At 38.7% G+C, this 14,449-nt stretch overlaps 1 protein-coding gene across 1 annotated transcript in view; it reads right to left on the reverse strand.

Annotated features, from left to right (window-relative positions):
- nexmifb (neurite extension and migration factor b) overlaps positions 1–14,449 on the reverse strand; it is a 74,459-nt gene that overhangs the window by 19,987 nt on the left and 40,023 nt on the right. Inside the window, exon 2 of the mRNA XM_084429945.1 lies at positions 6,727–6,848. The gene's annotated coding sequence lies outside the window, so the exon portion shown is untranslated. The remainder of the gene's footprint in view (positions 1–6,726; positions 6,849–14,449) is intronic.

Genomic DNA, 14,449 nt, shown 5'->3' on the forward strand with positions numbered 1-14,449 from the left:
AAACTAGACATCCATGAGCAGAACTGTATATTGCACTTTGTTTTCTGAGTTATGGGAGGTATCTTAGGGCAATTTTTTCTTACCTAATTAAATGTAGTCTACAACGATTGTTAGTCAAATTATTACATGTAATCAATAAACTTATTTAGAATAATAAGACAATATAGGGCTGTTACCAATCAAATGAAATCAGTATCAACAAAATCTTTGCAATGCAGAGGAAACACAGAAGCTACAACTGTTTAATGCAGCTCATCAATGCATTTAACCTGCAGTTACAAATGCATAAATAATGTTTAGATTTTTTTTTAAATAAAACATTGATGATATATGAAATGATAAAAAAAAAAAAAAGGAAAAGATACTTTAAATATGAAACTAAAACCAGAGCTCGTCTACGGAGAGCCTGGCAACTCCCTATTAAAGGAGTCATAACCTGCAATTTTCACTTTTCCACGAGAATCAATGTATGTTATGATCGACTAACGATTATACACTGGCCGGGAAGCCGATATTTAAAAGTGAAGCGTTTGTTTACCTCAGGGTAAATAAACCAGCGCGCGTGCACGCGCACTCAGATACAAGATTTTGATTTCAGCTCCCTCTTGACGTCATGAGGTAGTAGGATATACCATATATGGACACCGCAGCAGGAAGCCTTCCCCTCTCCCCCTCATATTCAGTTCAGTCGCGAAAGATGGAGAAACCGAGTGCACACTGGACTTGCTCTGTGGTTGATTGCCATAAAAAACATGTAAATGTGTTTTATCTCCCAAAATCGGACGAAACTATCAGGGACCAGTGGATGAAATTCATTTTTAATGACGCTGTCCCAACAACCCTTTCAACTGGCGTATCGTTATGTGTGTGCGCTTTATTGTATATTATATAACTATGACAACATTTTTTTTATAGAATAGATAACGATACATAGATAAATAAAACAAACAGTCAAGTAATAATAAACATAAAGAAAAACAACACGTTACCTGTCTAAAGAAGAAAAATAATACATATAATACATGACTATAATACAGCAGTAGGTATCCAATGTAATACTAGGTTATGACTCCTTTAAGTCCTATTATACCGAATTTTGGGTGTAGTTCCACCAGAGTTCCACTGGGGGCGATCGCCCATGAGTGCAAAATGAATGGGAGTCTATGGGGCTAGACGGCTAAATTTGTCTCTTGCACCCGATTGCCGATTTTCAACATGGGTTATAGGTCGAAAGTTCGAGTACTTATGTCCTTTCGATTTCTTACAGGTTGAGTTGTTGTTGCCCATAACACGCTAGCATTCTGCTAATGAACGCTGATTGGTTAGTGAAGGACTGATTACGACCAGAGATACCGCTTGATGGCATCATGTGTGTGTGTATTTTCGGCGTGGTCTTTTAAAACAAATTAAACAAAAACTCTTCTAGCACGTGTGTTTACCGTGCTTTACGTGTTGTCGATGCCTCAAGAGAAAAAAAAGTGCAGAGCGCGAAAGCACCAAAGTATACTGAAGGATTGCCGTAAAGCAGTATCTCTGGTCGTACGATGTGTATGACGTCATTGACACTTTAAAAGACTTTTTAAAGCGAATAAGTGACTCTAAAAAATCTAACACCCAGCAATGTGTAATTCTTTGCATCTCCTTTCGAATACAACATTCAAATTACTAGACAAAAAATTATATCCTGAGAAAAGTGGATTTTGAGGGGTATAGCGCCATAGACCTCCATTCATTCTGCACTCGTCCTGTGAGCGCCCTCATGTGGAACCAGAGTGGAACTGCAACCAGTTCAGAAGCCGGAAGTTTACTGAGAGTGGAACTTCTCTAGCCTGGTAATACCAAACTCTGCTACTTCGCTTTGCTTTGTAGACAGAGTCTGGCATGGCACAATTGAAAAGTGTTTTCTTTCTCGCGGGGGGGCGCTTGTCTGAAGTTTAAAACCATTGGTTACCCGTAAGCCAATCACATGACGTTTGGTTATGGCGTGTGTGATATTCGAATGCTCAGCCGCATCTAACTTCCACTGTAAACACATGTATGATGCGAAAACAAAACCATCGAGCGAAATACCGGAGTAAACGTGGCTGCGCGCGACTTTTGCAGATTATTTGTTAAGTAAATCTATGCATCCACGGTACAATCAGCGTCTACGTCACGGCTCTCAGCCCGCTCTCTGTTCGTTGATTGGCCCGGCCGTCCGAAAGCCGGTGGAAAACTGAAAGATAAGCTGCTATCTCAGACTTACTACAGAAGCGAAATGAAATTGAGCGGAAGTAGGAAGTCTGACGTAGTCAGGCTAGAACTTCTCCCCTTATTAGACATTAGACGTATAAAACTGCCAGTAGGTGGCAACAAGTCACTGTTAATGAGCGAATCATTGAGTCATTAATTCAACCGATTCATTCAAATGGTCTGATTCATTCAGTAACAAAACACTGTGTTGCTAAACAGTGACTGTGGTTTTGTTTGGAACTATTTTGTTGGCGAAATAGAGCAAAGCAGGCAATATTGTGTCTAAAATGTAAGTCACTTAATGGTTTATTAAACTGTTGTATAACATGGGCGACGACATAACTTAAAAGTAATTAGTTACTTCTCACAAATAGTAACTGAGTTACATCATTAATTACCAGGGAAAGTAACTATTGCGGTTTTTTTTATAAAATATTGTTTTTTTGTTATATATATATTGATATATATTTTTGTTAAAATATGTCAAATAACTTGGATGCCCCCAATATTAAATATGTTAAATGAATGAAATGGACACTAAATACAACAAATTATTATTATAAAACATTTACACTAATCTACACTATTTTAATGTTGCTGTGGGACAATGAGAGAGACACCTATTCAATTCGATGTATCATTGTAAATATTATCATTACTATAGTGGAACAATAAAACACAATAGATAGAACTTTTAATATTTATTGCACAGACCACAACTGGCCAACAAATAAGTCTAAAAATAAATTATGCTTTTTAAGAACTGTACCATAAATGAATAAATAATCATGCAAAATATACATGCACTCTTTGTGTGTGCAAATTAAAATGATAAAATTGTCACACAACTTCACAACTAGTTAGTAAGTATCACACAAGTATTTTCTTCCTCACAAAAGTAAACAGTTTAACAAGAAGAGCTCTCAATACACCGCGTTCAAAAGTATTATCCAAATTGGAATTAAGTGTCATAAACATTAAATATTACGTTTTTTCAATCAAACTCATGGATGGTATTGTGTCTCCGGGCTCTTTGGATCACTGAAATCAATCTCAGATACCTGTGATAATTAGTTTGCCAGGTGAGCCCAATTAAAGGAAAACTACTTAAGAAGGATGTTCCTCATTATTAAGAAAGCCACAGGTTTCAAGCAATACGGGAAAGAAAAAAAGATCTCTCTGCTGCGGAAAAGCATCAAATACTGCAATTCCTTGGACAACATTAGATACTTCACGAAAACTTAAGCGTGATCTTCGTACTGTGAAGAGATTTGTGGCTGATCCAGAGCACAGACGGGTTCGTGCAGATAAAGGCATAATGAGGAAGGTTACTGCCAGACAAATTCATCGGATCAAGAGAGCAGCTGCTAAAATGCCATTACGAAGCAGCAAACAGGTATTTGAAGCTGCTGATGCCTCTGGAGTCGCGTGAACCTCAAGGTGTGGGATCATCCAGAGGCTTGCAGTTGTGCATAAACCTACTATTCGGCCACCCCAACCAATGCTCACAAGCAGAAACGGTTGGAGTGGGCCTAGAAATGTTCAAACCGTCTTGTTTACTGGTGAGTGCCGTGCAACCCTGGATGCTCCAGATGGATGGAGTAGTGGATGGAGTAGTGGATGGAGTAGTGGATGGAGTAGTGGATGGAGTAGTGGATGGTTGGTGGATGGCCACCATGTCCCAATAAGGCTGCGACGTCAGCAAGGAGGTGGCGGAGTCATGTTTTGGGCCGGAATCATGGGGAGAGAACTGGTAGGCCCCTTTAGGGTCCCTGAAGGTGTGAAAATGACCAAAGTATATAGAGTTTCTGACTGACCACTTTCTTCCATGGGACAAAAAGAAGAACCGTGCTTTCCGTAGCAAAATCATCTTCATGCATGACCATCTCATGCTGCAAAGAATACCTCTGTGCCATTGGCTGCTTTTGGCATAAAAGGAGAGACCCTCATGGTGTGGCCCCCATCCTCCCCTGTCCTCAACCCTATTGAGAGCATCCTCAAGCAAAAGATATGAGGGTGGGAGGCAGTTCGCATCAAAACAGCAGCTCTGGGAGGCTATTCTGACATCCTGCAAAGAAATTCAAGCAGAACCTCTCCATAAACTCACAAGTTCAATGTATGCAAGAATTGTGAAGGTGATATCAAAGAAGGGGTCCTATGTTAACATGTAACTTGGCCTGTTAAGATGTGTTTGATTGAAATAGCTTTTGATTTCAGTAAATATGACCTCCTAATGGTTCAACAAATGACCATTTTCAGTTCTTTACAACTTATAAAATGTTTTCAAACTCTGTTGTGCATAATAATTTGGAACAGTGCATTTAGATTTTTGAGATTTTTGAAAAAAAGACTGTTTTCGTTGGGTGGTTTGTTCAATGAAATTCCACCAACGGTTGGTGACTTGAAAATTATACTGACTGTCATTTGCATCGACTATTTAGGAAAATCAGTGTAAAATATAATTTGCATAATAATTTGTAACAATGTCAGATTGCACATCGTTAAAACAACAATTGCAATACTATCGTAGATGATATATCTCACACACCTCTAGTATGAGCTATTTAATATAATCCCAGGCCTAAGCGGCAAAAACAAAATGGGCTGGGTGATAAATGATATCATATCGAGAATGCGATACAATTTATGTCGATAACGACGATAAGCTCTGGACATTTGTCCTCGATATGGATTAATCTTAACTAGGGCTGCACGATAATGGTTAAAATGATCATCACGATTATTTTGCTCAATTATAATCGCGATAATTAATCACGATTATTCTCATTTGAGAAACTACAGAGAAAGAGAAGAGACAGTTAACGGTTTTGCACGAGCATTTGCGCAAAATCCGCGCAGATTTGGTTTACACGAATTTCCCCAGGAAAGTCAGTAAACATAATAACATGCCAAATTGGCCAGTGATTTGACAGCGATACGCCGCAAAAGTTCATTTTTAGCCGCATTTGGCGGGTTGGCGGGTGTTAATTTCAAACCATCAGACTTCATTTAACCAACTACAACTTCCTCAGACAGCAAGTCAATACAAATGGCATGATTTAACGTTAGATGAGCGCTTTGTGATGCGTCTTCACATTAGATCTTCTAAGCGACACATTTCGGTTGCAAATGAGACAAAGTAGGCTACAGATCCAGATCGCTCAGCAAATTCGTACTGCAAAGAAAAATAGTCTACTTGTTGATACACACTGGTCAGTGGCTGTCGTTTTCAACTGATTCACATCATGAAAACTGGTAAAAACTTAAAACTTCAAAAAATAGAACAGCGAAACTCATTTAGAAACAGATTTAGTCACACAAACGGCACAAGTGGCTTGTGAAGAAACAGACTGGCTGTGTAACAATTTCATGCAAACAGAATATCGCTGTGGAGATCAGTGCTTTTTCCGCAGGGTTGCCAGATTGCACCGATTAAGTAAAACACGGGGCATAAAATGTAAGAGAAAAGCTCTGTTTGGGTAATTTGGGAGATTTAAGCTATTCAGATCTGGCAACCACAAACATCAGTGCTAGTGGGGACTTGTTTACAATGCAAGATAATGCAAATGTCTAATAAAAAAGCGTTTTCAGGATAAAAAACGAGCGGGCAAATATCGTGACGATTTTTTAAAATTAATCGAGAGGCAGATATCGTTATCACGATTAAAATACGATTAATCGTGCAGCCCTAATCTTAACAGCCTGTCACACAGCAGAAATTAACGTGACAACGGCCATGTCGCTAATAAGTGATTTCTGAGTGTTTCTGTGAGTGAATGGTGCGGTTTCATCTGATATACAAAAATCATACACACGTGACGCTCACAGTGTTTTCAGCGCCTGGCGTCTAAAGATATGAGGACATAAACACATTAACTTCATCTCCAGAGCTGCTTTGAGAGTCACTTCACAAGCGTTTCACCCTTTCATTTGAGGAAAAACTACCATCAAATACACTGAAACTGAAAACTGAAAGATCTTCACGACAATCCGTCAAAATAAAAGTTCGGTTTAACTTGAAGACATTATGACAGAAATAGATCACTACTGTATACTAAAATGTAATGATGATAGTATTATTAATTTTTAAAGAATATCATATAACCAAGATATTATTAGATGTTTTAATTTATACAGTTCTGTTCTGCAGCATCTTAAATTTTCATTTGATTTCATTTTAAAAGCTAGATTAGATTGTTAAAGTTTTATTAATTCCTTTCATTAGACACCATTTTCTATGAGAAATTTGTATTAAACCATAAAAATTGGAATCCAGAATTTTTTTTTTTTTATGAAAAACACAGAATTTAGGGGAAAATAAAATGGATTTCATGGGGCCCTAAATTGAAAGGTAGCTACTCTGTGGAGTTTAATGGTGAACAAACAAGTTGGGTTTATTTTAATTCTCAATGTCTAATAAATATGTGGAAAGCATTTCCTTTCCCATTAATGGTAAATGAATATCATTTCAATATTGATTGTTGATTTTCTTACCCGACTGGTCCAGTTTGCTGGTTTCTGTTGAGCCCAAAGCCTGCAAGATGATCCGGGCCTGTTTCCTGTCCATCAATGGGAGTCTGTCCTGCTCGTGTGAGGCTTCATTATATCGCTACTACCTATATAAAGAAACACAGTGAAGTTTGAATGATATGAGGTTTGAACGGCATGAGGGTGAGTAAATAATGTCAGAGTTCTTCTGGCTGAACAATGTCTTTAAATTGTAAACTTACAAGGATTCACCATAAATAATTTCTGTTATACCCACATATCTGAAAGAGATCAAGGGCTAATGATTTCTCTCTTATGAACTAATTGTTTGAAATTAAAAGCTGCAAGGCAAGAAGAACCGGAGCTTCCATCACCACGGAAACTGCATGCAACAATCTACTATTTTAGGCTCAATTTAACACCCATACCACAGTTGTTAACCTCTGGAAACTTTGTGTGTATGTATATATATAGCGCTCAACATATTTGTTTATGGTAATTACATCAAGCCGTCACGATTTTTCACTGCAGGCAAAAGAAACTGGGTGATATAAATCAACTTCTAGCTGTGACTGAAACAAAGATAAGTGGAGTAACAATATTGTATGGTGCAGAATGACCGTGCAATTTCTAAATGTACAGAAATAATAATAATAATAATAGTCCAGGGTGGAGTCGAAGGCGGGAGAAGCCATGGTGTAGCTGACTTGATAGTACACATCCTGGAGACGACCGACGGAGAAGAAGCCACTAATTGAAGTATGAAGTACTGTTCATTTTGTCAGCTATTTTTGCATTTAGTCTTAGTCCTGTGTCAAATGTACTTTTAAGTTTTTATCATATTTAGTCAACCTTGCCTCAGTCAAGTTTTAGTCGACTAAAACCCTGGGCATTTAAGTCTAGTTTTAGTCAGTGAAAACGTAGTCATATTTTCATCATACTGCATAATGGTTACATTTATAATAGGCTAATGATTATTTTGCTTAAAATTATAATCACAACAATTTTTGTCATTTGAGAAATGTATATTTGCATTTTATCAGAATAATTGCACTTTCATATACAAGTACAAATCTAGAGAATGTCTTGTATAGTCTCGTAATGTCTCATAGAACTATCTAGATCTAGTTTCCTGATTTTTTTTCACAGGTTATTTGTTATCAATTAACCCATTCTCTACAAGACATTTCTCTCAAATTTAAACTGTGAAATTTCTCAAAAAAAAGACAATTTATTGTCACATAGAGCTGCTTATGTGCATTTATTAATATAGTCGAGATTCATGTTTGAAATTCGCAGTTTTAGTCACAGAAACCAGCGCAATCGGCTCGTGAAGGAACACAGACTGGCTGAATGACACTTTCATATAAGCAAATAATATAATCCATCTCAAATGGAGATCGCTAAACTCCAGCTTACATGTTTGTCTGTGTTTTTGATGTTTTCAGATCATCCGCGCACCGCGCTTCTTCAGCAGTGTAGAGAGAGTGCGACGCATGGTACCAGATTGCAAATATTAAGTAAAACATCAGGTAGAAAACATGTCCTTTTAACAGAAAAACTCTGATTGGGGGATTTAAATTCTTGAAATCTGGCAACCGCAAGCATGAAACCTCGTAGCGGCTTGTTAAACAGTCTGTAATGCAAAAACAACTACATTTTAGTCGCGTCTTTTTTGATATAGTCACAGTTATCGTTTAATGACGTTGGTGTCGTCTTGTTATCGTCTCGTCTTAGTCATGAAAGAAAAGGTTGTCAACGGATATTTTTCGCCGTGATTTTGTTAACGAAATTAACACTACACTGCAGACGACCCTGGTGGAACTGATGAGCCGACGCGACGCTGATGGTCCTGGAGACCGAGATGGAGCCGCGGGGACTAGCGTCTCGAGGTGGAGCTGGAAAACCAGTGGACAGAGGTGGAGCCAGGGGGACCAGCCAGACGGAGCCGAAGGTGCAGGCAGGTCGATGACTGACCTAGGCGGAGCCAGAGGGACGAGGGAGCCCAGAGAAGCCGTATGGCCGTTGGTTTTCCGTGGAGCCGAGGGAGGGAGGAGCCAAGGCGGAGCCGAAGTGTCAACAGACCGAGGTGGAGCGAAGGAAAAAGAGGCTAGAGGTGGAACCGGGGGATCCTCTGTGCTGGGTGGAGCTGATGGCTGGAAGACACTGGGCAGGTCCTCAATGACAATGGGAGCAGCAGAGGAGGCGGGCTGAGGAACTGGCAGATTAAGGAGTGGGGAGAGGGAGGCTGGGCGGGTATTCTGGAGACACAGGGGGCGGGAGGACACAGGAAACACAGGAGCTACAGGGGCAAGGGGTATAACCTCTCCAAAAAAGTCAATAAGATCTACCTCAAAAATGCCCTTTAGTTCCTCATAATAAGCTCCAGAGGCCAGACTCAAGTCACTCACTGCGGCAGGGGTGTGGGCATGGCTTCCCTCCAAGCCATCGAGATCCACACTCTCTCGACGATCCGCGGTGTTGCCGGCTCGCACACCTGGTCAGATGTTTTTTTGTGGATTAGGCAGCGGGGAGGTGACTCCCTCCAACCTCTTCCTCGGTTTGAGCTCGTCGATGGAGTCGAGGCTGCGATCCATGGTCTGCGGTGGGCACATGCAACATCCCCGTCACGTCGTTTGCCAGTGGTGGATGGCTGGTCTCTGGCAGTGATGGAGTGGAGCTGGTGACGGAGTCATACTATGCGGAGCCGATGGTGAAAGGTGAGTTGTTGTTCACCAGCACAAACTCTACGAAAGCGGCGTAATCCCCTTTTAGACCGTCCGCTGGAAGGCGTGCCTTCGATAGTGCGTAAGGCACACCAGATGGATGCAGTCCTGAGTGTGTTCTTCCAGCGGACGGTCTTCCTGCTCCAAGCACAGAAGATGGACTGTGGGAAGGTCCATGGGAAAACAAAAATCAAACGGAAAGGAAAAAAACATCACAATGATACTGTTTTGTCAGTTCTTCTGTAACGGTACGTGTAATAAAGCTCACGAAGATGAAGATAAACACTAGGAAATAGACTTTAATGACAAATACACCGGAGACAGGAAAGCATAAACGAGAACCGACAAACACTGAGGGAGAACTGAGGACTTATAAGCATGGACCAAACAAAGGGAACTAATGAGATAACTAGACACCAGGTGTAAATGATGACAAATCAAGACAACTCAAAAACGAGGTCACAGAGAGCAGAACAGATGCTAAAGTTGTTGCAGATTAAATATTGATTATTATTAAGGTTGGGTATCGTTTGAATTTTAACGATTCCAATTGTTATCGATTCCTAATTTCAATTCCAATAAGGTAAAAAAATAAATAAAATAAAAACGTATATATCATTCAAGCATTATTAAAGACAAGTAAACACTTAGAAAAGAACAAATAAACAAATTAGCAATCGCACAAATAAATACAACTGAACAAAGATACGATTGAAATAAAGTGTTTTAAGATTTTCAAGTATTCAGGTACAGAAACAAAGTGTAAAATAACACTGCACTTTATAAATGACACATATATTACAAATATAGTTACAGAATTTATTCAGTCAAGAACAGCGAGCAAATTTTCTCTTTGTCTTTTATTGTTTGATTAATGTTATTATAGGGACGGCAGCAGGAATATTAGGCTGCTGTCACTTTAAGAGATGCACGAATCCAATATACTGTTACACATGCATTTTCTTTCTCAACTGTTTACATTCACTTTAGACATAACCGACTGTGTTTATGAGAATATTTTGACATTTTTGTGTGTATTTATCCGTTCAAGTGCAAAAAAAGAGGAGGAAGAGAACTCAGCTCAGTATCGCGTTCTATACAGCATGAGAGGCGGCTTTCTGTGCGCACGTTTTGGATGTGAGCACAGCACGCGGGTCTTCTTGTGCACACAGAGAAATTGACAGGAGAAATCAAAATTTTAATTTTATAACAAGTATCCGATTTCAGAATTGGAATGGATTTTCGATTCCCAACCCTAATGTATTAATCACTCAGACCCCTTTATCTAAACCTCTCTACCTAACCGTCTGTCTCGCATATCTGGCATTCCTAGTTTTTAGCACTTTTTATTTGTGTTTGTAGTTCTGAACCGAATCCTCGTCCAAAGCACAATGGGTTAATATTAGTCGTTAGAGTGTGAACAGATCTGCACTTCGAATTTCCACCAGAAATGGCAGACCATCAGGATACCTATAGGATACTCATTTCAGAATACTATGATTTGTGAGTCGGACACAGTAATTCTAAGTCCGACGGATAGTATGCGAATTGGATTGCAGCAAGAGACTTCTCCGATTGATCAATCTCTCCTCAGAATTATGGGTAATGTACTTTAAGAAGTAGAATTCACACTAATATGTAACGTCTATGATAGCATATATCCTCACTGAACAGCCTCAGAGTTCATGGTAGGTTTACACATTAAAGCCTTAACTGCCTTTGATTTCGGCCCTAATGTTGATGCCTTCCTTCTGGAAGACCCTTCATGTCAGGAGCGAGCCTTGATGCCTTAAAATACTGCTTAGTTAGGAGCTCTTACCTTGTGGAACAGAGCTAATTTGTCTTTAAAGAAAGACAGTCAAATCTCTCTCTCTCTCTCTCTCAAAAAAAACAAACAAAAAAAGCGAGCCTGCATTAACGTTTGGACTGTGGTTAGTTGGCACCAGAAACTGCCTGAAGCATTTGAGAGGGAAAGAAACAGTTGAGCTATTATTCTCCTGTTGAATTAAATGTCAGCTTACGGATGTTGATTGTACTGAATATCTCCGGCTTATGCATTTAAGAGTAAACCTCTCTCCGGTGATGTGTTGAATGCATCTTTGTCCCAGTACAGGGTACTGTAGTGGATGGCCTAACATTGTACAGGTCCCTTTTCCTTACAGCTGTTATCATTTGACATGAATGAAAACGAGACTGTGAGGGATAGATGTAAAGTTTTGTTCAGTGAGTTGCAATATTGTATGTATACATTGAGCAGATATCGTGCTGCGTATTGATTTGTGAGATAAAGACATTGACGAAAAGAAGAGGCTATGAACTTTTATTGATTCTGTCTTGTTTTGATCTTGATTCTCTTTTTCCAAGTCAAGCAGCTGTTCCAGATAAATTCAGTATATATTTCATTTTAATATAATATAATAATTTACATGTAGTACTGTCTACACTGGACACATCAAAGTAAACAATATAAACTGGAACATTAGTCTTTCTGAACGGGTGCATGATGATGCTGTATAGTCCTGAAGAGTCCATTGTAGCCCGTAGCATCACAATGCCCCGTTCACTTTGACCTGTTCATGACGTCTAAATGCAGTCAATTTTGCCTGGAGATCACCAAGGTAACGGTTATGTTCATATACATAAACTCCAACCATTAGCCTTTTTTCTCATTAAGATTACACATGCACAATGAAAACTCTCACTGTAAGCCAAATATTCTTTCTCCAAGATGTTTTTTAGTTTAAGCCTTCTGATCTCTAACGTTTCCTGAGCTTCAAAGCAAGAAAATATCAATAAATCATTGCAGAGTACACAGCAACTAATACTCATATAACTCACAACTAGATGTATTCAGTGTTTCTGGACTCCAGTGCTGGGGAATGTGTTAGATGTCTCATTAATTAAAACACCTGGTTCAAATCATCAGCTTGTTTTGCGTGTTGAACCCTGGTTCTGGAGATCTACACCTGTAACAGAACAAGATTATCTATACGCTCAACCTCTCTAGAGTAGGGACGTGTCCTATTCCACTACTAGTCCACCAGACACGATAAATCTGTAGAAATGTTCGATAATCGTCTCTATCGCGGTGATACTCGTGTGATCATGCAGTGCTGCATCTTCATGAAAGTTTATCCTTTGCATCTTTTTTAAGAATTGGCCGTTTAAAACTTTTAAAAAGTGATTTTAGCCGTTCAAGCAATAAGACAAACGAGAGCCCAATTCAGCTCTCGCACGCTAATCTGACAGAAGCCTATCACACGGTGTGACTACTCAAAGTTCATTGTGCTTAAACGCTCAAATACACATACAGTTATGGCTAGTATCCACACAAATACAGTCAGCTTTGTCTCAAGTAAATGTTCGACACTTGGATTAGAACCGGACGTGTATCGGTATATTAGATCCGTGCATTTGCTCTTAAAGTGACAGCAGCCTAATAAACCTGCTGTCGTCTGTGTCATTAATGTTAATCAAACAACAAAAGACAAAGAGAAAATCACTCGCTTAAATAGGAATCAGTTTGTATTTAAATCACACTATGAAGATGGTACAGTCCTTTATTTTTACATTTGATTATTTCATTTCTGAAGTATTTCTTACTTCTGTTAGATCTACCTGATAAAAAAATAAAAAAAATCTAATTTCTGTTGTTTTTATTTGTCCTGTTAATTTAGATTCTTTGTTCTCATTTTATTATTGACATTTTATTTGTCTTGAGTATCCTTGAGAACGTCTCGTTTACGTATGTGACCCTTGTTCCCTGAAGGAGGGAATTATTTTATTCTTATTTTTACTGCACATTAGCTATAGGCTAGTAATAGTTTTTGTAACAACCTTATTACCAGTAAAAAAAATAGCTTTATTGTGATGTATATATTGTTATAGTGAAATAACATTACTCATATTGTGCTAATATTGCCCACCCCTACATCTATTCTAAAACGGTAATAAATAAACATTAATGTCTGAGCAGAAAAACCTCTCGTTGTGTTTCACAGACAAATTCCCACTGAGTCAAAGCTGTGAATGTAGTGTGCTGTTGATCTGAGAGCTGGAGGCAGGCGGACAGGTCGGGTTAAATTATCCATCTGTTCTCATATACCTCTCATTATTCCTCTGCTGACATGCGCTGCTTTAGAGAGGAGCTTTCAGTATCTCACTCCATAATATGCATCTTAAAACACTCAATGTGAATCAGTCCATTGTTCTTCAGAGGCTCAAAACCAACTGCTTATGTGTTTGAGTACTCAAGGGCAATAAAATGTCCCATTATTTTCCATAAAGTGCAAGTGGGACTGGTAATGGGTAGTAGTTGTGTTTTTACATAATTGTAATGGTCTTATTAAAAAAAAATAAAAAAAAATTGACACGTTTTGACAATTTAGTACTTTTTTCCCTAATACTTTTAGTACCATATTGAAGAAATCTCATTATTTCAAAAAAAAATAAAAAATACTTTCTGCTGATTTAAAGTGAAACTGTATTACAGTACTGAGAATCAGTACACTTATCATTGAAACCAAGCATAAAAAGTACATATTGCAGTGATGCAATCTCAGTGGAAATGTGCTTAAGTGTCATGAAAATAAAACGGCTATTATTTTATAACAAAATGATAGCTGGAATATAGTATGTCTCACTGAGGACACTGCTGGTGTCAATTTAATTATTAGAAACGACTTGCAATCTACAGCAACTTTCTGACTGCAAATTCGAATGGTGTTTCAACATGTACATATACATGAAATCATTGTGTCGAAAGATTCTGACAAGCAATTAGAGAGAAGTAAAGAAACTGACGCACGTACTAACAATAGGCTGAGACGTGCCACAGTTCGCATAAGAATTCTGTAGTACAGTTTGTGCAGAAATGATTTGATCTTGATTTGTCTGTTTAGTTGTTGTGCAGATCAGATTGTTCCTCTCGTCTCCTATAAAAAGCCTCTAGCTTCACAGAGATTGCTGCTCAACAGATTTTTCTCACTGAAGTGACACCTCGG

Source organism: Rutilus rutilus (genome assembly GCF_951802725.1).
Source record: "Rutilus rutilus genome assembly, chromosome: 14".
Classification (NCBI taxonomy): domain Eukaryota; kingdom Metazoa; phylum Chordata; class Actinopteri; order Cypriniformes; family Leuciscidae; genus Rutilus; species Rutilus rutilus.